This window comes from Giraffa tippelskirchi, chromosome 12 (assembly GCF_054371585.1).
Source record: "Giraffa tippelskirchi isolate mGirTip1 chromosome 12, T2T-mGirTip1v1.2.pri, whole genome shotgun sequence".
Lineage (NCBI taxonomy): Eukaryota > Metazoa > Chordata > Mammalia > Artiodactyla > Giraffidae > Giraffa > Giraffa tippelskirchi.
In genome coordinates, this window is record NC_137286.1 from 40174954 (window position 1) to 40201932 (window position 26979).

A 26979-nucleotide genomic window follows, 5' to 3' on the forward strand; every position below is an offset into this window, starting at 1 on the left:
GTATTCCTTTAGGCGATGGAGAGTCTAGGTACAAGCCCTGGGGCTCTTCCTTCCGGGGGCCTGGTTTTCCAGTTGGTATGTCGTTTCCATAGATACTGGGCATATAGCTGAAAGTCCACAGTCAGGCCCAAGATGGAGTCCTGCTTCCAAGACAGAGCCTGTTCTGTCGGTTCCCTCCTTCATTTAGGGTCACAAACTTTCAACTAATAGATAAACAAGTCCCAGAGATCTAATGCACAGCATAGTCAGCAAGACTGTATTATAAATTTCAAAGTTGCTAAGAGACAAGATCTTAATTGTTCTTACCACAAAAATGAAACGGTAATTATATGAAGCAATGGAGGGGATGAAGAGAAACAGATTAGTCTCTCACGGCCCGGGCTAGTCACAGCATTCTGACACCACCAGCACTTCCTACATGTTGAGATTCTCTCTACAAGGGAACTCGGAATGAATCCTTTCTTTATCTGCTCCCTTGTTCTCTCAAGCATCCACCTTAATTACCATTTTTTAAAATTCAGACACCAAAAATAAAAACCATGCTCACTAAAGCAAGAAGAGTCACACTGAAATTCTAACTCAGAGAAGCTGCTCTAAAATCTTCCATGACCAAGCAATGACTTAAATCCTTGAGGAATCAGAGGTGCAGAGCCAATGCAAAATCTGTGATTACATGCAACCTCTCATAGCTGTCCCCGAGGAGTAGTAGTCCATTAGTCAGGACTCTTCAGACTCTCCAAACCTGATTCGAATGAGCTTAGCAAAGTTGGAACCTATCAAGCCAATTGTCAAATCATGGGAAAAGCTGGGTGGAGCCGGCTACAGAAATTAGTGGAACCCTGAACTCTTTTTTTTTTTTCCTCTCATGGCTCCTTCTGCTGGTCTCTTTCCCCTCTGATTCACTTTTCACATTGACCACAGGACTCTGACGTTAAGAAAATCGAGCTTCTCTCTTCCAGATCCCATTTGAAAAATCCCATAAGAGGACTTTGCTTTCCCTGGCTTGGATCATACGTCCATCATTTTGGCCAGGAGGTCAAGCTCTGTTACCATATGACAAAGAAAAGGGCTGAGCAGACAAAAGCAGACGTCCACTCCAATTTACCGCAGTCGCAGCCCATGTTTATACAAACACAGGTCCCTGAAAATCTGGTCTCAGAACTGTACTTTCTGGCTATCATGGCCACAGAAACATAAGATCTGGATCCAGTCCTTGTAAATATCCAAGATTCCTTAATCTCTGCTCCATCCTCAGAGCCTCATGAGTCCTTTCTTAAGCAGGCAGGACTCTATACCATTGAGTTATTTCTTACAAAAGACTTTGTCTAGAATGCTGAAAGTTTACCTAAGCAGATTTTTTCAGGTTGGTTATAGCAGGATAAAAGTCATTGCTACAGATTCTGAGTCGACTTTCCTTCACTGATTCCAGACCAATGCAAGGAGCATCTCTACCATGAAATGCATGTATGATCATTTGTTGCCTTTTACACTGACTTCCACAAATTTGGGTTTCCTTAACTTTGGAAACCACGAACTTCCAGAAATGCTGACAAAGGGGAAAAAATGGAAGACGCTAGAGCAGTGAAGCATAAATCCCAACTTCTCTCCTCTGCCTTCCACACTGGTCGGAAAGAGGGAAAGCTGGGTGGGCTGGAGAGAAGCTTGGGAACTGTCGTTAATATCCTCCAACTTGGAGTGACGTTGACCTAAGCCTGCGAGCGATCGCATAGCTGGGGAAAATGTGCAAAACCCTTGCCAGTAGGAGGCCTGACTTGCCACCTGGGCAGCCAGTGGAGCTGGAAAGACGTCCAAGGGCTGCCAAAACAGTCTTCAGGCACAGAGCTGAGTTGGGAAAATGACATGAAGGTCAAAGATGGGTCTCCCACCACCAGGAAACAGACACACACCCTCCTGGTTCTGGAGTGAGCCTTGGAAGGGTCCAGCAAATATTTCAGATCAAAGTTGAGTGCAGGCCTTGGGGCCAGGCTGCCCACAAACTGACATCTCACCGCCCTCAGGCCACAGGAAGGCGGACACAGTGAGCTATTCTCAGACTGTAGCTGTGATGGGAAGGCAAGAAGATTCCAACAATTTGGGAAGGGGAAAAATTTCTGGAAAAAAATAAAACAGGCCTAATAATAAGTACCAAGGCACAATATCTGCCTAGGTGAATTCTTTCTTTCACCCTTTCAAAAAACACAGCATTCCATTCTTGAGCCCAGAATACCTGAAAAGGACCAGACAGAAAAGAAAACAGAGGAGTCACAAATTCAAATGACTTCACAGACCAGATAAGAGACACAAATGCGTGACTCTGACCAACTGAAAATCTGGGCTGCACACTTGTGAGGGCTGGGTCCTGGGGGGATTGGAGAGCCTGTCCAGTTTAAAGGTGGGCCACCTGAGGCAAACAGCTGACTCATTGGAAAAGACCCTGGTGCTGGGAAAGATTGAGGACAGGAAGAGAAGAGGGCGGCAGAGGATGAGATGGTTAGATAGCATCACGGACTCAATGGACATGAATTTGAGCAAACTCTGGGAGATAGTGGAGGACAGAGGAGCCTGGAGTGCTGCAGTCCACGGGGTCGCAAAGAGTCAGACACGACTGAGGGACTGAAGAACAACAACAAAAACAACACAACGACAACCTGTCCAATCCTCAGACCGTCTTTTCCATACAGAGATTCACACTCACTGCATCCACCTAGTTTTTCAAGAAGAGCAGGATCTTTAACCCCCCAATTTTTAAAATATCAATAGGACAAACAAATATCAATACGACAAACAGAATTTATCAGCTGCCTGGATATGAATCATGAACCATCAGTTTTCTGATACTTACCCATTGACAAGTCATACTTACAAATATTGACCTAAAATACTATTTTTAAAGCAAATATGTTTTAGCAGTACATTAGAAGAATAATTTTAAATGACCAATCTAACCCATCCTTGGAATATATCTAGTCAATATTAGGAAATCTATTAATATAAAACATTATATTAACAGAAAGGGAGAGACAGCATAAGAATATCCCAGTAAGCACTTGACAAGCTCCAATATGCATTTTTTATTTTTTTAAACATTCTTCATTTTTTCCTGTTACTGGAACAGAAATGCTTAGATTTCCTAGACTGCTCCAGACTTTTTTTTAAATTTCCCTGTGCTATATAGTAAACCCTTGTTGCTTATCTATTTTATATTTTTATTTATTTTTTAAATTTTTGGCCATGCCACATGGCATGTGGGATCCTAGTTCCCCGACCAGGGATCAAACCGGCACCCTCTGCAGTGGAGGCACAGAAGTCTTAACTACTGGACCGCCAGGGAATTCCCTGCTTGGGACTTTTGAACGCAAGAGATAAAACCCTGCTCCTGTCATCTGCAAAGAGTGAGTTTTACTTCTTCTTTTCCAATCTGGATTCCTTTTATTTCAGGAACAAGACAAGGGTGCCCACTCTCACCACTACTATTCAACATAGTTTTGGAAGTTTTGGCCACAGCAAGAAGAAAAAGAAACAAAAGGAATCCAGATTGGAAAAGAAGAAGTAAAACTCTCACTGTTTGCAGATGACATGATCCTCTACATAGAAAACCCTAAAGACTCCACCAGAAAATTACTAGAGCAAATCAATAAATATAATAAAGTTGCAGAACATAAAATTAACACACAGAAATCCCTTGCATTCCTATACACTAACAATGAGAAAATAGAAAGAGAAATTAAGGAAACAATTTCATTCACCATTACAATGAAAAGAATAAAATACTTAGGAATAAATCTACCTAAGGAAACAAAAGACCTGTATACAGAAAACTATAAAACACTGATGAAAGAAATCAAAGATGACACAAATAGATGGAGAAATATACCATGTTCATGGATTGGAAGAATCAATATAATGAAAATGAGTATACTACCCAAAGCAATCTATAGATTCAATGCAATCCCTATCAAGCTACCAACGGCATTTTTCACAGAACTAGAACAAATAATTTCACAGTTTGTATGGAAATACAAAAAACCTCAAATAGCCAAAGCAATCTTGAGAAAGAAGATGGAACTGGAGGAATCAGCCTGCCTGACTTCAGACTATACTACAAAGCTATAGTCATCAAGACAGTATGGTACTGGCACAAAGATGGAAATATAGACCAATGGAACAAAATAGAAAGCCCAGAGATAAATCCACACACCTATGGACACCTTATCTTTGACAAAGGAGCCAAGAATATACAATGGAGAAAAGACAATCTCTTTAACAAGTGGTGCTGGGAAAACTGGTCAACCACTTGTAAAAGAATGAAACTAGAACACTTTCTAACACCAAACACAAAAATAAACTCAAAATGGATTAAAGATCTAAATGTAAGACCAGAAACTATAAAACTTCTAGAGGAAAACATAGGCAAAACACTCTCTGACATAAATCACAACAGGATCCTCTATGACCTACCTCCCAGAGTAATGGAAATAAAAGCAAAAATAAACAAATGGGACTAATTAAACTTAAAAGCTTTTGCACAAGCAAGGTGAAAAGACAGCCTTCAGAATGGGAGAAAATAATAGCAAATGAAGCAACTGACAAAGAATTAATCCCCAAAATATACAAACAGCTCCTGCAGCTCAATTACAGAAAAATAAATGACCCAATCAAAAAATGGGCCAGATGAATGGGCCCAAAAAATGGGCCAATCAAAAAATCAGCAGACGAATGGATAAGGAAGCTGTGGTACATATACACAATGGAATATTACTCAGCCATTAAAAAAAATACATTTGAATCGGTTCTACTGAGATGGATGAAACTGGAGCCCATTATACAGAGTGAAGTAAGCCAGAAAGAAAAACAACAATACAGTATACTAATGCATATATATGGAATTTGAAAGATGGTAACGATAACCCTATATGCGAGACAGAATAAGAGACACAGATGCATAGAACAATTTTATGGACTCTGAGGGAGAAGGTGAGGGTGGGACGTTCTGGGAGAATAGCATTGAAACATGTATATTATCGTATGTGAAACAGAACACCATTCCATGTTCGATGCATGAAAAAAAAAAAAAAAAAATGGGCCAAAGAACTAAACAGACATTTCTCCGAAGACATACAGATGGCTAACAAACACATGAAAAGATGCTCAACATCACTCATTATCAGAGAAATGCAAATCAAAACTACAGTGAGGTATCATTTCACCCCAGTCAGAATGGCTGCTATCAAAAAGTCTACAAACAATAAATGCTGGAGAGAGTGTGGAGAAAAGGGAACCCTCTTACACTGTTGGTGGGAATGCAAACTAGTACAGCCACTATGGAGAACAGTGTGGAGATTCCTCAAAAAACTGGAAATAGAACTGCCATACGACCCAGCAATCCCACTGCTGAGCATACACACTGAGGAAACCAGAATTGAAAGAGACATGTGTACTCCAGTGTTCATCACAGCACTGTTTACAATAGCCAGGACATGGAAGCAACCTGGATGTCCATCGGCAGATGAATGGATAAGAAAGCTGTGGTACATATGCACAATGGAATATTACTCAGCTATTAAAAAGAATGTATTTGAATCAGTTCTAACGAGGTGAATGAAACTGGGGCCTATTATACAGAGTGAAGTAAGTCAGAAAGACAAACACCAATACAGTATATTAACGCATATATATGGAATTTAGAAAGATAATGATGACCCTATATGCAACACAGCAAAAGAGACACAGATGTAAAGAACAGACTTTTGGACTCTGTGGGAGAAGGTGAGGGTGGGATGATTTGAGAGAATAGCATTGAAACATGTATATTATCATATATGAAACAGATCACCAGTCCAGGTTCGATGCATGAGACAGGGTGCTTAGGGCTGGTGCACTGGGATGACTCTGAGGGATGGGATGGGGAGGGAGGTGGGGGGGATGGGTTTCGGGATGGGGAACACATGTACACCCATGGCTGATTCATGTCAATGTATGGCAAAAACCACTACAATATTGTAAAGTAATTAGCCTCCAATTAAAATTAATTAATTAATTAAAAATAATTACAAGAGAAAAAAAAAACCCAGCTCAGTATCTTGAGGAGAAACATAGGAGAAATTTTTTTAATTGACTCAAATAGGTGAAAAGTCCAGGGGTATCTTTGCTTTAGGCCTGGCTAAAGTGAGTGAAAGTCGCTCAGTCATGTCCAACTTTTTGCGACCCCATGGACTAAACAGTCCATGGAATTCTCCAGGCCAGAATACTGGAGTGGGTAGCCTTTCCCTTCTCCAGGGGTCTTCCTGACCCAGGAAATGAACCAGGGTCTCCTGCATTGAAGGTGGATTCTTTACCACCTGAGCTATGAGGGGAGCCATAGGCCTGGTTGGAAACCAGGGCTTAAACAGGTCAGAACTGACTAGTTGGCCATGACTTACCTCTACTCTCTTCATGTTGGCCTCATTCTCTTCAATTGTCGGTGGATTCTCCTTGCAGCTAGAAAAAGATGACTGCAAGAAACTCTCATTTAATTCCTATTTAAAGTTGGTGAGAGGGAATTCCTTGGAGGGCCAGTGGTTAGGAGTCCATGCTTTCACTGTCAAGGGCCCAGATTCTATCCCTGGTCAGGGAACTAAGATCCTATAAGCCAAGGCATGGCAAAATTAATTAATAAATTCATTTAATTTGTGAGTAGTGAGGAAAAAAAAAGAATGTCTCTCCCCACAGTTTCAGTAAGACAGGTCAATTCTAATTGGCTTAGCTTGGGACACAAGTACATACTGTAAATTAAGTATCTAGTGAGGGACTTGTATCTAGAACATATAAAGAACTCCTGAACTCAATAATAAAATCACAAATAACCCAATTAAAAGCTGGGAAAGGATCTGAGTAGACACTTCTACAAACAGCAAAAAGGTACATGAAAAGATGGTCAACATTATTAGTCATTAGAGAAATGAGAATCAAAACCCACAATGAGATGCCATTTCACATCGACTAGTCAAAAAGACAGATAATACAAAGTTTTGGCAAGGGACTTCGCTGGTGGTCCAGTGGCTAAAACTCTGCACTCCCAGTGCAGGGGCACTGGGTTTGATGTCCGGTCAAGGAACTAGAACCGGCCTGCTGTAACTAAGACTCAGTGTAGTCAAATAAATATATAATTTTTTTAAAGTGTTGGCAAAAAAATGTGAAGAAATTGATACCTTCATACACTGCTGGTGGGAGTATAAAATGGTGCACCACTTTGGAAATCAGCTTGGCAGTTTTTCAGAAAGCCAAACTCAGAGTTACTATGAGACCCAACAATTTCACTCCTGGGTATGCACTCAAGACAAATGAAAACATATGTTCACACAAAAACCTGGACACAAATCTTCATAGCAGCATCATTCCTAATAGCAAAAAAGTGAGAGAACAATCCTAGTTTCCTTCAGCAGATGAGTGGATAAGCAAATAGTGCCACAGACTATTATCCAGTCATAAAAAAGGAATGAAGTACTGATTTATGTCACAACATTGGGTGAACCTCAAAAACATTATGCTCAGTGAAAAAAGCCAGACACAGAAGGTTACGTGTTTGTATGATTCCATTATGTCCAGAGCAGACATAGAGACAGAAAGTAGATTAGTGTTGCCAGGGGCTGGAGTACGCAGTGACAGCTATGAGAATGTTCTGGAATTAGACAGTGGTGACTGTTGCACAATTTTGTGAATATGAAAGTTACTGAATTAATTGCATAACTTAAAATGGTGAATTTTGTAGTATGCAAACCATATCTTAATAAGCAAATTAATTTTTTAAAAATTTGTTAGAGTGACTAGTTACACACTTGATATATAAAAACAAATAGGTTTTCTGTAGAAATAATAATCAAGAATAAACCTCACTGGGAGAAAATCTCCCATTGACAATACCAACTAAAAAGATAAAATACCTAGTAATAAACTAGGCAAGAACTGTGCAAAACCTATACAAAGAAATCTTTTTAAAATACAAGTAAATGGAAAGACACATCTTGCTCTTTGATTGAAAACTTCTATTTTTCTTAGAGTTATAGCTGAGCTTCCAAACACAATATCAAAAAGATTATTTTGAAACTCAGTAAGAAGTTAAACGTATCTGGAAAAATACCCCTGCAAGATAAAGTTGGTGAGAGGGAATTACCCAAGTAATTTCTGAAAAAGAAAAGGAACAGACTGGTGGAGGGATTGGAAAGAACTATCCCTAAGATATATTGATTAAAAAATGATAATAAATATATGTATGTATATATATATATATATACATATAGTTTTACTAAAGACCAGAACAGAATAAAGGGCTCATGTGTGTGCTCAGTTGCTCTGTCATATCCAATTCTTTATGACTCATGGACTGTGTAGCCTACTTGGCTCCTCTGTCCATGGGACTTTCCAGGCAAGAACACTGGAGTGGGTTGCCATTTCCTTCTCCAGGGGATCTTCCAGACTCAGGGATTGAACCCACATTTCCTGCATTGGCAGGTGGACTCTTTACCACTCTGTCACCTGGGAAGTCCAAAGTGAAAGTGAAAGTGAAAGTCACTCAGTCATGTCTGACTCTTTGCAACCCCATGGACTAAACAGTCCATGGAATTCTCTAGGCCAGAATACTGGAGTGGGTAGCCTTTCCCTTCTCCAGGGATCTTCCCAACCCGAGGATTGAACCCAGGTCTCTCGCATTGCAGGCAGATTCTTTACCAGCTGAGCCACAAGGGAAGCCCAACAATACTGGAGTAGGTAGCCTTTCCCTTCTCCAGGGAATCTTCCCAACCTAGGGATTGAACCCAGGTTCCCACATTGCCATCGGATTCTTTACCACCTGAGCCACCAGGGAACCCCAAGAATACTGGAGTGGGTAGTCTATCCCTTCTCCAGCGGATCTTCCCAACCCATGAGTCAAACTGGGGTCTCCTGCATTATAGGCAGATCCTTTACCAACTGAGCTATCAGAGAAGCCCAAAGGATCCATAAATACACTTAATTACATATATAATTTAATAAAATTGGCATTTCAAATTAATGGGGAAATTAGAAATTATTCAAAAATGATGTAGAGATAACTAAGTCTTTAGGGAAAATTAAGTTGAATCACTGCTTTACTCTTTCTACCAAAATAAATAATAGACAGATCAAAGCTTTAAACAAAAAGTAAACTTTAAACAAAAAGTAAGACTTAAAGTATTGGAAAATCCATGGACAGAGAAGCCTGGTGGGCTATATAGTCCATGGGGTCGAAAAGAGTTGGACACAACTGAGTGACTGAGCATACAATGTATTCTTATATTCTCAAAGTGATGAACACCCATGAAGTCCAGAGCCATAAAAATAAAAAAATAAAAAAATTGGTTTGTATCATTATGTAAAAATGTGTGACTTCTGTATACAAAAAATTTACCCAGTAAAACAAAATATATGACAAATTGGGTGAAATATTTGGAGCACATATGAAATAGAGATAATTGTTTTAATTTATGAAGCATGAATGCAAACTAATTTTTTGAAAGCTCATCAATCTGATTGAAAAGGCAAAAGGTGTGAAGAGATATGTCACAGAAAAATAGACAGAAATGACGAAATTAGCACAAACAAGTGTTCAACCTCATTTATGATTTTTTTAAAAAGGAAATTTTTTTTAAAGAGATGTTATTTCTCATCCTTCAGATTGGTGAAAATAAAAATGCTAGCAGGGGTGTGAGCACCTTGGCATTCTTATCATGAGTGTATGAACGGATGCAACATTTTGGAGTGGCACTTTTGCAATAGCTACCACGTTTTACTTCTTTGTGAAATACATGCATGTCACATGGCCAGGTATTTGCTCTACAATTACACAGACCAAAGATTACCAAGCTCTGTGTGTAAGAATGCCCATTGCAGTGCTGCCAGTCATAACAGAAAACAAGACAAAAGCAGGACAAAAATCAATGGAAACAATGAAGGAATCCATCTGCAAGGAACAGATTAAATAATTCACACTGTGTCTTCCTGAGTTAGACCATTCTCACCTCTGGCTGGGATATTTCAGGAACCTCTACATGATTCTTCTTTTTAGGGTTGGCTGGGGGAGCATGCCATATGGGGATCTTAGTTCCCAAACCAGGGCTTGAACCAGTGCACCACCCCAGCCCACAGTGGAAGCACAGAGTTCCAACCCCTGGACCGCCAGGGAGTCCCTCTAAATGGTTCTTCCTGTGTCTTCTCCTTCCCGCCCCCCTCAATCTCAAATCCATTCCCCATTCTGCAGTCAGAGACATCTTTTCGAAATGCCAATTGAGAAAGTTCTGATTATTTTACACCCACACACATCCCGCTTGGCAGAGCTTCAAAGGCTTCCCATTGCTCCAAGATAAAACTCTGGCTTCTCACCACGGTGTATAAAGTGCTGCCATGGTCTGGTCTGCTTGCTCCCCAAGCCTTATCTTGAGCCACACTCTAGCCTCAGTCTCACTCCTTCAAACTTACAATGCTACCTCCACCCCTGGGCCTTTGAACCCACTCTTCCATCTGCTCTGAGGTTTCTGTTTTTTATTCTTTGTGAGTTTGTATGTAGGGGAGTATGTTTATATTATACTTTTTACTTTATGTGCTGTGCTAAGTTGCTTCAGCCATGTCTAACTCTTTGTGACACCATGGACTGTAGCCCGCCAGGCTCCTCTGTCCATGGGATTCCCCAGGCAAGAATACTGGAGTGGGTTGCCATTTCCTTCTCCAGGGGATCTTCCCAACCCAGGAATGGAACCCATGTCTCCTGCTGCTCCTGCATTGCCTGTGGATTCTTTACCTCTGAGCCACTGGGGAAGCCCTTTTACTTTATACTGCTACTGCTAAGTCACTTCCATTGTGTCCGACTCTGTGTGACCCCAGAGACGGCAGCCTACCAGGCTTCATCTCTGGGATTCTCCAGGCAAGAACACTGGAGTGGGTTGCCATTTCCTTCTCCAGTGCATGAAAGTGAAAAGTGAAAGTGAAGTCGCTCAGTCGTGTCCGACTCTTCGCGACCCCATGGACTGCAGCCCACCAGGCTCCTCCGTCCATGTGATTTCCCAGGCAAGAGTACTGGAGTGGGATGCCATTGCCCTTCCTGTAATTAAAACAAAGCAAAAAGCTAAGGACTTCCCTGGTGGTCCAGTGGTTGAGAATCCACCTGCCAATGCAGGGACATGGGTTCAATCCCTGGTCCAGGAAGATCCCATATGTCATGGGGCAACTAAGCCCATGCGCCACAACTATTGAGCCTGCGTGCTCTGGAGCCTGTGCTCTGCAAAAAGAAGGGCCTGAGAACCACAACTAGAGAAAGCCTGTGAGCAGCAATGAAGACACAGTGCAGCCAAAAATAAATAAATAATTTTAAAAAACCTAAGAGATGTTATAAACAAGCTCAAAGCAACATCATTCCTATTATTTGCTTGCGTGCATGTGTGCTAAGTCGCTTCAGTCATGTCCGACTCTTTCTGCCAGGCTCCTCTGTCCATGGGATTCTCCAGACAAGAATATTGGAGTGGGTTGCCATTTCCTTCTCCAGGGGATCTTCCCAACCCAGGGATTGAATCCAGGTCTCCTGCATTGTAGGTACATTCTTGCATTGCAGGTGGATTCTTCACTGACTGAGCTATGAGGGTAGCCCCTAATTTAAAAAATTCTGTTGAATAATTTGGCCCATCTTTTAAAAATCATCTATTTAAAGAAAAATCATAACCAGTCATCAAATTCCAATATCTGTTGAAATGGAAAATAAGGCATCTGGGAATCCATGAGTCAGGGGCTGGATTCACAGGGAAAGACAGAGGATTTCCCTGGTGGTCCAGTGGTTAAGGCTCAGTGCTGCCAATGCAGGGGGCACAGGTTCAATCCCTGGTCAGGGAACTAATGTCTCACAAGCCACATGGCTCAGACAAAATATGAAAAAAGAAAAGTCATAACTAATACATTTCAAAAGCAAACTTTAAAAATTTACTAAAACAAAAATGCTAAAAAGAAAAAAAAACATGCAAGAGAGCACACATAACATGATTCTACCGATGTTCAAACATTTTTTTTAATCATCTATAAAGTTACAGAAGAAGGTATAAGAACCTAATACATGTGTGCTCAGTCTTGTTCAACTCTTTGTGGCCCCATAGACTGTAGCCCACCAGTCTTCTCTGTCCACGGAATTCTTCAGGCAAGAATACTGGCGTGGATTGCCATGCCCTCTGCCAGGGGATCTTCCTGACCCAGGGATCAAACCCACATCTCTTGCATTGGCAGGTGCATTCTTTACCATTGAGCCATCCTGGAAGCCCCAAGAACCTAGGACAGTTTTAAACTTTAAGAAATGAGAATGGTGAGCTTGGGGTAGGAGGATGGGGTGGCAAGAGTATTTTATTTTTTGTTTTTTCCTATTCTGTATTTTTATTTTTATTTTTTTATTTTTTATTTTTCTCATTCTACCCTCTCCCTCATTTATTGGGCTAATTAATTTACTTTAATCAGGAAAACTGCATTCTCTTTCAGTTGGGGCTCCAGGCCCTCTGGAAATTCTTTTTTTTCCTTTTTTTCTTTTTTTTAATAAATTTATTTATTTTAGTTGGGGGCTAATTACTTTACAATATTGTAGTGGTTTTTGCCATACATTGACATGAATCAGCCATGGGTTTACATGTGTTCCCCATCCTGAAGCCCCCTCCCACCTCCCTCCCCATCCCATCCCTCTGGGTCATCCCATTGCTCCAGCCCTGAGCATTTGACTTATGCATTGAACCTGGAATGGTGTTCTGTTTCACATATGATAATATACATGTTTCAGTGCTATTCTCCCAGAACGTCCCACCCTCACCTTCTCCCTCAGAGTCCATAAGACTGTTCTATGCACCTGTGTCTCTTATTCTGTCTCGCATATAGGGTTATCGTTACCATCTTTCAAATTCCATAACCATTCTGTATTTTTAATGTTGAAGTTTTTACCATAAGCATGTGTGGCTTTTAAAATTTATACAATTAGCTCAATCTTCTCTTTTAAACTTTCTGTAATAACATGGTCTTTCTCTTGGACTTTCCATGCTGTGGAATTTGGCTCTGGTATATCTGGAGTTTGACAGGCCTGGGGCTGCCTCCCACCTGGGAGAGCCCCACCCAGGAAAGGACAGGAGTGGGCGGCTTGGGCCAGCTGTGCCAAACTTAATTTTTTTTTATTTTTTATTTTTTTTAGTTCTACCAGTTTATTGCTACCAACCCATCTCCCTCCACCCTCAAGCATGCATGCTCAGTCATATAACCCCATGGACTGCAGCCTGCCAGGCTCCTCTGTCCATGGACTTTTCCAGGCAAGAATACTGGAGTGGCTTGCCAGGTGCCAAACTTTAGGAAGAAATGAAACATGCTCTTCCCCTTAAGGAGACTCTCCTCCTTGTCCCGCCTCGCCTCTTCTCACCATTGGACGTCAAGGGCCAAGATGAGGGTGTGGATCTTGGGGAAGGGGCCAAGGAGGCTGCTTAGCCTTTAATTCTGGCTTTGACCAGAGGAGCCAGGAGAGTTCTGTGGCTCACATGTGGGCCTGGGTAGCTCTCCGGGGCCACTGGGTTCACAGAGGAATTTGGGTCCAAGGACCTCATCGCAAATAAGGGAAACATGTCTGGCCTGATCCATTTTGCACAAATTTCCATACAAAATGTGTAGGCATGGTTGATGTCATAGCTAATAGCCAGTGTTAGCTACAGAACGTCCAGTCCAAATGACTCTGCCAGATGCCTCTTGCCAGCCCTTCTGCTCTCCCCCACCACTACCACCCTGACAACCCTTCCCCACCTAGGAAGCTGACAGTATGCACTGCGTCAATATACAACATCCTCCCCCTCCCACACAGCCCTCTGTTTTCCTGTTGGGTTTGGCCAATGGGAGACCTCAGAAAAAGGGAAGGAGAGTGAGCTCAGGGTATTTGTACTCCAGGTTTGGATTTTCCAGGCAAGAATATTGGAGTGGGTTGCCATGCCCTCCTCCAGGGGATCTTCCCAATCCAGGGATTGAACCCAGGTCTCCTGCATCACAGGTGGATTCTTTACCATCTGAGCCACCAGGGAAGCCTTTCTCCCTTTGAACTTGCCTGCAAGTTCTTTCTTGCCTGCAAATCTCTCTCTTTTTTAAGATTAAAGATTTTTTTTTCTTTTTTTTGGCCCCACTATGCAGCATGTGGGATCTTAGTTTCCCGACCTGGGATCAAACCTGTGTCCCCTGCAGTGGAAGCATAGAGTCCTAACCACTGGACCACCGGGGAAGTTTGCTGATTGTGTCTCTCTTAAAGCACCTTCTGTAAGAGACTCTCTCCCTTCAGATTCCTGTGACTGGTCCCTTCTCTTGTCTATTTGAGCTTACAAACCCCAGATTACTGCACTACCGCCTTAATCTCCACTCCTGTATAATCACCCTGTTTATCAAATCCTCCTCAAATTATCCATATTTGAGTGTGCCATTCATTTTTCTCTTGGGACCCTGCTGGATAAGGTATTTATCTATAAAAATAGTTGGGCGGGAGTTTACCTCTGGAAGTCATGTAAAGGCAACAGCATGGGTTGAAAACAGTGAAGCCCACTGCAGGGGGCACAGGTTCAATTCCTGGTTGGGGAACTAAGATCTTGTATGCCATATGGTGAAAGAAAAAAAGGAGGGAGGGAGAGAGGGAAGAAGTGAGGGAGAGAGGGGATGAGGGAGGGGAGTAAAGGAGGGAGGAAGGAAGAAAGAAAAGAAAGAAGGAACGAAGAAAGGAAGAAAAGGGGGAGGGAGGAAGGAAAGAAAGAAAGAAGGAAAGAAGAAGAAAGAAAGTGGTAAAGCACCCTCTACGAATTGAAAACTATAGAAAATGTATGTACATGCCCATATCCAACCATCCGCAAGCTCCTTCCCCCTAGGGGATTGGAGAGAACACGTAATCAGTGTGAGAAGAAGACTGGTTCTGGTCCAGTCCATATGATTGCCCGTGTGTCCTACACTGTCCCTGTCTGTCCAGGTGTAGAACATCCCTCTTTAGCTTCAGGGAACTTCTCATAGCCTTGGCTTTTGCACTGTCCAATATGCATCTTGAAGTCACTTGATTTCTGCAGGTTCTGCATGCTTGCCACCTATGCTGAGTGTTTCCAATGCTGGTTTTACCACAAAGAAATGGACTGCTTGATGCTTTTGCTCTGTCTTTCCAACTTGAGCCGCCATCATTGTGGTATGGCCACTGCTCTCAGAAGAGGAAGGAAGCTTTTGTGCCTTCTGACAGGCTCACCTTCTACAGGTAGGCTCTCTTATAGTTAAGCTTATGGATAACCACCCTCCTCATTAGCACTTCCTGTTGTTGTTGCTCAGTCGCTAAGTCCTGTCTGATTCTTTGCGACCCCATGGACTGTAGCATGCTAGGCTCCTCTGTCTTTCACCGTCTCCCTGGAAACATTAAATATCTCCAGCTAGGCATGGTGAAAAGAAGCCCAGGGCCACACCACTGTCCTTTGCTTCCTGTCTATAATGATGTAGGGAGAAAGAAGTTGGTCTGAATTCTCTAGAAGCTGGGAGTTCCTCCTGCCTTTTTCTTTTAGAAACACACAGAGTTCTGCTACCTGGTAGGCGAGACCTGGAGTCCACTTAAGGTCTGTAAGACAGTATAAGAAGAAAGGGATTCAAATATCCATCCCTGGGGATGCCATGGTCCTGTAAATGAAGAAGCCTGAATTCTAACCCGATTCAGCCATGATTTGCTCTGTAAATTTTGAGAAGTTATTTTCCTTTTCAGGCCTTCATGTTCCCTTTTGCAAAATGGGAGCAATTGAACAAGAATGTCTAAACTCTTTCAGAGTTAGTATTAAAAGATTTAATGTGGGGATTTCCCTAGTGATCCAGCAGTTAAGACTTGAAACTTCCACTGCAGGGTGTGTGGGTTCGATCCCTGTTTGGGGAACTAAGATCCCACATGCTGCATGGTGCAGCCAAAAAAGTAAATAAATAAATAAAATCCTACTATATAGTACAAGGGCTTCCCCAGTGGCTCAATGGTAAAGAATCTACCTGCAATGCAGGAGCCGGAGCCGGGGGTTCAACCCTTGGGTTGGGAAGATCCCCTGGAGGAGGGCATGGCTCCTCCCCACTCCAGTATTCTTGCATGGAAAATCCCATGGACAGAGGAGCCTGGCAGGCTACAGTCTATAGGGTTGCAAAGAGATGGACACAACTGAAGCAACTTAGCATTCACCCATGTATAGCACAGTGAACTCTACTCAATACTCTGTAAAGACCTACATGGGAAAAGAATCTAAAAAAAAACAAAGAGTGGATGCACGTATGTGTATAACTGATTCACTTTTCTGTCCAGCAGAAAGTAACACAACTTTGTACATCAGTTATACCCTAATAACAATTTAAAGAGAAAGAAAATCGGAAGACCATATTAAAAAAAAAAAGATATATATATATATATATCCAGTGTGATCATTAAGGAGGACTAGAGTCTTCCCTTTTAGGTGTCTTAGACTATACCATATCACCTGTCCCAGGTGCTCTGTCCCCCAAAGCTCATTTCTACTCAACATGGTCACTTTCTCCTACAGACCGAAGAAGTAACAAGGGAGCTACCAAGAATCAGTTCACTGACTTTTCATGGTCCCTGACATCTGTGAACTCCTGGTTGCCAAATTGGGTCTTGACTTTTAGAGAAAGCTATGACTTGCTTGACACCAGGAGTTTTTACTCCCAGAGCTGCCTGTGTATTCAGACAGCAGTGCAAATTAGTCACAGTGACTCTGTTCTGCGTGAATGTTGGAAAATCATCCTAAGTGAGTCTGCTACACAGGATGCTGGACCTAGTGGGCCATCCTCCCAGCACAGAAGGCACTGCATCACCACAGGGCTGGCAAGTGAGGCTCTACAGGACAGGGGTGGGCGAACTTGCCTCCTCTCACAGGAAATGGGTGAAGCCCGGCTTGAAATTATTACTCAGACGTTTTGTGCTGCGAAGGAAATGTCTTCTGATAGCACAAAGCAATTGGTTTCCTGTTGTGAACTGTGACTTTCTGGCTGGCCCAAGAATGGACAGGAAGGGAAAGGGTGGTTGTCCCTGGGAAGCCCTTGTTTAATGAAAACGCCAGCTCCAGGCTTCCCAGGACACTCCAAAAGGCCAGAAGGAAGGCTGGAGGTTGGGGATAGGTCACATTCGTAAGAGAGGCAGTGTGAAGAGGAAGAGTGTGAACAGGTTAGCTGTGGGACAGTTCAGTTCCACTGATGTTTGTTGAACAATTCTGTGTGCCTTACACTGTGCTGTGTGTGTTGGGTACACCAGATGGGCCAGCCAGACCTCTACATGACAGTCTTCCTCCACATGACAGGTTTAGTGGTGGAACCTGATACAAAAATAACTTTTGAATAATATGATAAACGCTAATACTGAACTATCCAAGGAACTCCCCTGGTGGTCCAGTGGCTAAGATTTCACGGTCCCAGTGCAGAGGGCCTAAGTCCCACATCCCTGGGTAAGGAAACTAGATCCCAAATGCAGCAACTAAGACCCACTATAGACAAATAAAATAAAAACTAAAGTCTTAAAAAAAAAATACAGAGCTATCCCACAGTACTATGGCAATATATTTTGGTACCTTTACACCTTTTTCTTATACTATTTTCATTCAGTTTCCCCTTGTCTGTAATGATGGTAGGGACAGGAATACAACTTTCTAGGATACTTCTAAGATAGGAGCTTTAATTATTGAACACAAAATATGTTCTAGCGTTTCTCGTGCACTTTCTCATCGAATCCTCACAATAAGCCTACACTAAGGTCGGGTGAGGTTTAGAAAGGATGAAAATGTACTACAGGTTACAATTAATAAGTGGCACAGCTGAATTCCAGCATCCTCCTTTCCATTTCTACTTTCCATTCTAGAGATTTCCTTCTTCAGTATATTTTGGGATGAGAGGATTCGCAGTAAGTCCCAAGTCTGGTCTTGAGTCATCGTTTTGGCAGGGTGCACCATCCTGCTTCTGTTGGCCATCACTATCTTCATGGTTGGTCCAGCCCAAGTTTAGGAATATCCACGTTCAAGCAGTGTTACTAGGGAATCCTTGGTGACTCAATGGTAACAAATACACCTGTCAATGCAAGAGACTTGGAGTCGATCCCTGGGTTGGGCAGTTTCCATGGAGGAGGAAATAGCAACCCACTCTAGTATTCTTGCCTGGAAAATCCAGTGGACAGAGGAGCCTAGCAGGCTACAGTCCATGGGGTCACAAAGAATTGGACATGACTTAAAGACTAAATCAAATCACTGCAGTGTTACTACTACTCGCTGGTTTCTGAAGGGTGATATGGGAAACCCAACCTTCGCTTAGAGATTCTCCCAGAGGCCCCTAAAAAAACACCTCATAGGATTGTACGCATGAGGTTTATTTTACTGAAGAGCCTGGATAACTAAAGGGAATTAAAATGTAGGGAAAGAAATTTTCAATGAAATGTTCTACCATCTTAAAAAAAAACCTTCTCACCCAGGAAGTAAAAAACCCATCAGGGGGTGATGCCAGTTCCTAGGCTTGCTTCCTGTCTCTGAGCTTACCCTTTTCTTTTCTCCACCCTGCTTCTAAGTCTCACTGGATACCCCCAAAGTGTTGCTAGCTTTTCCCTAGAACCTGCCATCCATTTTGCTCCCACTAGTAAGACACTAGTAACCTGCAGAGAAGGGCAGAGAATGGACCTGAGCTTTTATGCCCTGGCTGCTGCTGGTACTCATCCTTACAGCACAAATCCTTGCTTCTTTGTGCTTCTATACCTGTGTGTTGCATTAGATGGCTGGAGAGGAAACAACCTTCTTTGTCTGATCAAAAAACATGACAACTCTTACTGTCATGCTGAGTGAACAGAAACAGACTCACAGACTTAGAGAATGAATTTATGGTTGCCTGTACACACTGCTATACTTAAAATGGATAACCAACTGGTGGCTCAGTGGTAAAGAATCTGCCGGCCAGTGCAGGAGAAATGGGTTCAATCCCTGGGATGGGAAGATCCCCTGGAGAAGGAAATGGCAACCTACTTCAGAATTCTTGGCTGGGAAATTCTATGGACAGAGGAGTCTGGCAGGCTACAGTCCATGGAGTCCCAAAACAGTCAGATATGACTTGGTGACTAAACAACAACAACAAACCAACACAGACCTTCCATATAGCACGTAGAACTCTGCTCAGTGTTATGTGGCAGCTTGGATGGGAGGAGAGTTTGGGGGAGAATGGATACATGTATATGCATGGCTGAGTTTGGGGGAGAAGCAGTTCAGTTCAGTTCAGTCGCTCAGTCGTGTCCAACTCTTTGCGATCCCATGGGCTGCAACACGCCAGGCCTCCCTGTCCATTGCCAACTCCCGCCCGGAGTTTACTCAAACTCATGTCCTTTGAGTCGGTGATGCCATCCAACCATCTCATCCTCTGTCATCTCCTTCTCCTGCCTTCAATCTTTCCCAGCATCAGGGTCTTTTCAAATGAGTCAGTTCTTCGCATCAGGTGGCCAAAGTATTGGAGTTTCAGCTTCAACATCAGTCCTTCCAATGATTATTCAGGACTGATTTCCTTTAGGATGGACTAGTTGGATCTCCTTGCAGTCCCAGGGACTCTCAAGAGTCTTCTCCAACACCACAGTTCAAAACCATCAATTCTTCTGTGCTCAGCTTTCTTTATAGTCCAACTCTCACATCCATACATGACTACTGGAAAAACCATAGCTTTGACTAGACAGACCTTTGTTGGCAAAGTAATGTCTCTGTGTTTTAATATGCTGTCTAGGTTGGTCGTAACTTTTCTTCCAAGGAGCAAGTGTCTTTTAATTTCATGGCTGCAGTCATCATCTGCACTGATTTTGAAGCCCCCCAAAAATAAAGTCTCTCACTGTTTCCACTGTCTCCCCATCTGTTTGCCATGAAGTGATGAGACCAGAAGCCATGATCTTAGTTTTCTGAATGTTGAGCCTCAAGCCAACTTTTTCACTCTCCTCTTTCACTTTTATCAAGAAGCTCTTTAGTTCTTCTTCTCTTTCTGCCATAAGGGTGGTGTCATCTGCATATCTGAGGATATTGATATCTCTCCCGGCAATCTTGATTCCAGCTTGCACTTCATCCAGCCCAGCATTTTTCATGATGTACTCTGCATGTAAGTTAAATAAGCAGGGTGACAATGTACAGCCTTGACATACTCCTTTCCTGATTTAGAACCAGTCTGTTGTTCATGTCCAGTTCTAACTGTTGCTTCCTGACCTGCATACAGATTTCTCAAGAGGCAGGTCAGGTGGTCTAGTATTCCCATCTCTTTAAGAATTTTCCATAGTTTGTTGTGGTCTACACAGCCAAAGGCTTTGGCGTAGTCAATAAAGCAAAAGCAGATGTTTTTCTGAAACTCTCTTGCTTTGTTGATGATCCAACGGATGTTGGCAATTGATCTCTGGTTCCTCTCTTTTTTCTAAATCCACCTCGAACATCTGGAAGTTCATGGCTCCCGTACTGTTGAAGCCTGGGTTGGAGAATTTTGAGTATTACTTTACTAGCGTGTGAGATGAGTGCAATTGTGCGGTAGTTTGAGCATTCTTTGGCATTGCCTTTCTTTGAGATTGGAATGAAAACTGACATTTTCCAGTCCTGTGGCCACTGCTGAGTTTTCCAGATTTGCTGGCATATTGAATGCAGCACTTTCACAGCATCATCTTTTAGGATTTGAAATAGCTCAACTGGAATTCCATCACTCCACTAGCTTTGTTTGTAGTGATGCTTCCTAAGACCCACTTGACTTTGCATTCCAGGATGTCTGGCTCTAGGTTGGTGATCACACCACCGTGATTATCTGGGTCTTGAAGATTTTTTTTACAATCAGTTATGTAGAGGTGAAGAGAAATCAAGCTGGTCTCCACAAAGCTAAATGCCAAACACACCATGGAGTGGTGCTCACACAGTTCTGAGGATGAATCAAAGTTCAGATCTAAGGGAAACACGTAGTTTGAAAGAACTAAGAGAGTAGTTTGAAAAAATTAAATGTGAGCAATGAAATCACTTAAACATGGAGTTGTCTTCCGAGATAGCCTGCGATTTACTTTTTTTTCATATATTTTTTATTTGACTGCACCAGGTCTTATTTGCGGTATGTGGAATCCAGTTCCCTGACCAAGGATTGAACCTGGGTCCTCCGCATTGGGAGCACAGAGTCTTAGCCACTGGACCATCAGGGAAGTCCTCGATTTACTTTTAAAACATTTTGCAAGGGTAAAGAGATAATTCTTTAATGACGATGCATGTTGTAAAAATAATCATTATTTACATACATACATACATGCATACATACATACACAAATGTTGGACTAGTTTGTCTATTGCTCTTGTAACTCCTGGGCCAGTGTAGCCTCCCTTGGGCTGGTGGTCTTTGCATTCCGTTTCCAGGAATGAACTTCTCTTTGCTCTAGGAGCAGATCCGAGGTCACCCTGACTGAGAAGCCTGTGCCTTTGTTGTTGTTCAGTTGCTAAGTCGTGTCCGACTCTTTGCGACCCCATGAACTGCAGTACGCCAGGCTTCCCTGTCCTTCACCATCTCCCAGAGTTTGCCTCAGATTCATTCAGGACCCAAGTAAGCCCTCCTTTCTGCTTTGTCTGGCAACTTTGCCGGTTTAACCAGTAGACACACTGGCCCCCTGGAACCAAATCTTCTGCTAACCTCACCCCCACATCCTCTTAGTCGCTCTGACTCTTTTTCTGATCTTCCATCACCCCTGACCCTCCAAATGGAATGAGCTTCCCTTCAACAAATTGGGAGAAGCGACTTATCCCATCCTGGGATTTCAGATGGAAGGAAGCATTTCAGGACAGCATTCCCCCAAACTGCATTTTATAAAGTCCGAGTATCCCATGAGATATTAATAGGTGACCTAAAAAAAGCTCCACTGCTAAACCGGAGAAGGCAGAGTTAAACTGAGTTCTTATCACTGCAAATCATCTCAGGGTTTTTCTTAGGTTAATATTTATTGTAAATATTATACTCCAAACTAATTTGAGGGTCTGTCTTTGTGGAAATACTAGTTTCACGGCTCTGAATTCTAGACATTTATAGGAGAGTTTGGGGAGAAATACTGCTCCAGGGTGAGGTGTCCCCAAGGAGTCACAGATTTCTTTCTCTGTTTCCCTTCCTTTCCCTGCTGTATTCCCAAAGCCCGGCTGGTGAAGGAAAGATGGCCGCATTCCAGGATTAAGAGTCAAGCTCCTTCTGTGAAAAAAAGGAGAAGGAAGCCACCCAGTCCTTTGAACGGTTGGCAGTGAGACTGTGAACTTGCAGGGGGGAGGCAGAGGAGGTGGAAAAGGGTGTGGTCTCCCGTTTGTTTTACTGTGACAGAAAACCCTCTGCTTAGAGATGCCTCTGGTCTCCCAGGTTGCTAATGTCTCAAAGTCAAGAACAAAGTAGGTGGGAAATCAAGAAAACTGGAAGTGGGGCAGGAGAGGAGCACAGGGATAAATATAGTGATCTCATTCTAGATGCTCTTCTATTTCAGTCTCTCTCCCTCCCTTGCTCTTTCTGTCCCAGTCTCTCTCCCACTCTCCCTCTCTCTCTGCCAATTACCCTAATGCTATTTGATTCTATTACCCCAGTTGAAGCTGTCTTCTTAAGCCCAACAAAACTGCACTTACCTAGGGAGGGTGGGATGAATTGGAAGAGTAGCATTGACATATATGCGCACATGCTAAGTCACTTCAGTCGTGTCTGACTCTTTGCAACCCAATGGACTATAGCCCCCCCAGGTTCCTCTGTCCAAGGGGTTCTCCAGGCAAGAATACTGGAGTGGATAGCCTTTCCCTTCTCTGGGGGATCTTCTTGAGCCAGGGATATATACACTCCCACGTGTAAAATAGCTAGCTAGTGGAAAGCTGCTGAATAACACAGGGAGCGCATCTCAGTGCTCTGTGATGACTTAGAGGGATGGTATGGAGTGAGCAGGAGGGAGGTCCAAGAGGAGGGGTCATATGTATACAAATGGCTGATTCACTTACTTGTGCAGCAGCAACACAACATTATAAAGCAATTACACTCCAATTTAAAAAAACAAAAACAAAAAAACTTCACTTATCTCACATTAAGGATTCACTTTGAACACTTTAGCAAAAAAAAAAAAATCAAAAAAAGGGAAAGTGATCATGGAGATAGAAGTTGGGTGAGAAGGTTTCACTGTATTTTTGTATTTTTAAAAGGTTCCATAATAAACAAAACCAAAAGTACCTTTGCCTCACTATGGGAGTAGGCTTACCTAGTACTCAGAGCTCTTATAAGAGGTTACAAAAGAACCCAAAATTTATAAAACAACCCAGAGAAACAAAAAGGCCAAATGTGTTTGAGACTTTGGCATTAATTATACAATTTTAAAGTCAAAATCCTGGTGGTCATTGATAAGCAACTCATAGCAACTAGTCCTGCAGCTGCCTCCAGACACAGGTTGCAACATAACTCCAGGACCAAAGATGAGAAACTGCCTTCTGACACAGTGTTCCCAAAGCTTTAGTGAACTGTTAAGCTTTTATCATATCAGAAGTGTAAACTCTTTGCAACCTGGACTGTAGCCCACCAGGCTCCTCTGTCCATGGGATTCACGAGGAAAGAAAACTGGAGTGGGTAGCCATTCCCTTCTCCAGGGGATCTTCCCGACCCAGGGATCGAACCCCGGTCTCCCGCATTGCAGGCAGATTCTTAACGTCTGAACCCAAAGGAAAGTCCTTAAACCTTTTTAGTTTTGTGAATTTGGAACAACACATTTAAACTTTTTTGTTTCAGTCAATGCTTACCATCTGCGGGAGGGACCAATCTTTTTTTGTTCCCTTAATTTCTAACTTTAAAATTATTATTATTATTTTTTTTTTTATAAATTTATTTATTTTAGTTGGGGGCTAATTACTTTACAATATTGTAATAGTTTTTGCCATACGTTGACATGAATCAGCCATGGGTTTACATGTGTTCCCCTTCCTGGACCCCCCACCCACCTACCTCCCCATCCCATCCTTCTGGATCATCCCATTGCCCCGGCCCTGAGCCCTTGTCACATGCATCGAACATGGAATGGTGTTCTGTTTCACATATGATAATATACATGTTTCAATGCTATTCTCCCAGAGCGTCCCACCCTCACCTTCTCCCTCAGAGTCCATAAAATTGTTCCATGCATCTGTGTCTCTTATTCTGTCTCGCATATAGGGTTATCGTTACCATCTTTCAAATTCCATATATATGCATTAGTATACTGTATTGTTGTTTTTCTTTCTGGCTTACTTCACTCTGTATAATGGGTCTTTTAAAGATGTAATGTTTCAAGTTTCGTTTACTCATAAGGAATTTGTGAATTTTTAACAATAAAATTATTGTTAAAAATTCACAAATTCCTTATGAGTAAACGAAACTTGAAACATTACATCTTTAAAAGACCTCTTCGATACATCTGTTGAATTTATATTTCTGAAGTTATGAAAGCTTAAAACTACACTGAAGCTTCTGGAATAGTTACCATATATTTTACATATGCGTGCGTGCTAAGTCGCTCAGTCATGTCCTGATTCTTTGCGACCCCTTAGATCTAGACCTCTAGGTTTCTCTGTCCATGGAATTCTCCAGGCAAGAATACTGGAATGAGTTGCCATGCCCTCCTCCATGGGATCTTCCCGACCCAGGGATGGAACCCGCATCTTTTATGTCTGCTGCATTGGCACGTGAATTCTTCAACACTAGCGCCACCTGGGAAGCCCATCTTACCTATGACTGGATGTTAATATGTCACTAGCTTTGGGGAACTGGAGCCAGGTGTTAAGGAGCCTGAGATTTTCCCAGGTCATGGCCTGGGAAGATGCAATCAGCTCTGGGATCCTCTCAAATCTGTGTCTGTGTCTACCGCCCCCTCTCTACCACCCCATTCAAGGATTAGATCCTGGTTGTATTATTGAATGGGGAGGCAGGTGGGGGCATGGGGAAGATGCTTGCATTTCACCTTTTCACCCATTTTCCTCTCCTCTGAGCACCAAAGGGCTTTTAGATTCCATTTCTGTGTGTGCTTAGGCGCTTAGTCACATCCAACTCTTTGCAACCTCACAGACTGTAGTATAGCCCACCAGGCTCCTCTGACCATGGGATTTCCCAGGAAAGAATACTGGATTGGGGCAGCCATTTCCTTTCAAAATGGTCAACATCGAAAAAAAAACTTAAAGAAAACGGGCTGACAAAGGCTTATTGTCCTGTTCTGCAGGACTGGACAACGTGGCCTTCTCATTAAGGAAGCAGGGGAGGAGAACGTTTGAGGGTCTCACGCCAGCAGGTAAATGCAGCAGCAGGGTATGGTGCACGCAATCACTTCCACTCACAAACCAGTGGCCAGAACTTGCCACATGTCTCCATGGAACCACCTAGGGACTGGGAGGTGGGGAACCGCGTTCCAAGCAGGAGAGCAGTTACGGGTGAGCGCAAGAAGTGCATACCGGAGCAGGCTGAGTCACAATCACATGATTAGAATTTCACTGTTCGGGCCCTCCCAGTTCTCAGGCAGTTGGGTCACTTGAGATCCCCTGACCCCAGGACCACACCTACATCTTACTCTCTTTTCCTACAGGCTGTCAGATCCCCTGACCCCACGACCACATCTACGTCTTGCTGACTCTCCTTTCCTACAGGTTGTGTTCTATGTCCAGGTACCCCCAGCTTTTCTCTTTTCACCTCGATCTCCTTGGGGAGAAACTCCAGTTGTTTTGACTTCATTCCTGAACATCCTTTTGGGGAACCTGAGTGAAATTTGATTTGAGCAGGATGGCCCTGTTGGGGATAATTTAGAAGACAAGAAAGTAGGGTCTAGAAAAAAAAGTGAAGCAGATGGCCAAGAAGCAGAGGCTTGAAGGATGGTGGAGACAGAAAGCAGACTAAGGAAAGTGAAGTGTCATGCTGGGGCCTTGCCAAGATGTTCCAAGAGTGGTCCTTGCACTAGCTTTGCCTGCATCACCGGAAACTCAGCCCCACCCCGTTCCACTGCTGAGTCAGAATCTGCATTTTCAACAAGATCTTCCAGGAGCTTTATGTGCACAGAACAGTTTGAGAAGGCCTGCATCAGAATCAGAACACTTCAGAACAGATGCTGGGAGGGAAGACCTGGGAAAAATCTTTTTCTTTTTTCTCTCTGGCCCTGCCATCCGGCTTGCGAGAAATGAATTCCCCAACCAGGGATTGAACCCATGCCCTCCACAGTGAAAGCACAAAGTCCTAACTGCTGGACCATCAGGGTATTCCCTGAAAAAGATCTTTGTTTTGGGGTGTTCTTTTAAAAAATAATTTTATTTATTTATTTGTGGCTGTGTTGGGTCTTTGTTGTTGTGCAGGCTTTGGTCCAGTTGCAGTGCCTTGGGCTTCTCATTGCAGAGGCTTTTCTCTTGTTGCAGGAGCACAGGCTCTAAAGCACAGGCTCAACAGTTATGGTGCATGGTCTTAGTTGCTCAGTGACATGTGGGATCCTCCCAGATCAAGGGTAGAACCTGTGTCTCCTGCATTGGGAGGTGGACTCCTCACCACTGAGCCACCAGGGAAGTCCCTGAAAAAGATCTTTGAAACTCAGTGTGAACTGGCAGACAGAATTCAGCCACCTCATATCTCATAAACAAAGAAGCATTAAACAGTCAGAGGGTATGGAGACTGCCAGTGGTGGCGGCATCATATACATATTTTCAGCAGCAAAAGACAATGAAATTACCAGCATCCTGTTAAATCCAGGAGGAAAGAAATTCTGAAGTTTTTATGAAGAGTTAGTCGCTTGGTCATATTGGACTCTGCGACCCCATGGACTGCAGCATGTCAGGCTCCTCTGTTCATGGGATTTTCCAGGCAAGAATACTGGAGTGGGTTGCCATTTCTTTCTCCCGTTTTGCCAAGTATGTAAAGATGAACCGGAATTACGTATGTAACACTTACTATTGCTGATTATGACATGCATCTCACGTTACTGAC

General features: G+C 42.9%; 1 non-coding gene across 1 annotated transcript; it reads right to left on the reverse strand.

Annotated features, from left to right (window-relative positions):
* Window positions 1-21129: 21129 nt before the first annotated feature.
* On the reverse strand, window positions 21130-21202 carry TRNAG-CCC (transfer RNA glycine (anticodon CCC)). Its single transcript has one exon. It is a non-coding gene; the product is annotated as a tRNA-Gly (tRNA).
* Window positions 21203-26979: the final 5777 nt, after the last annotated feature.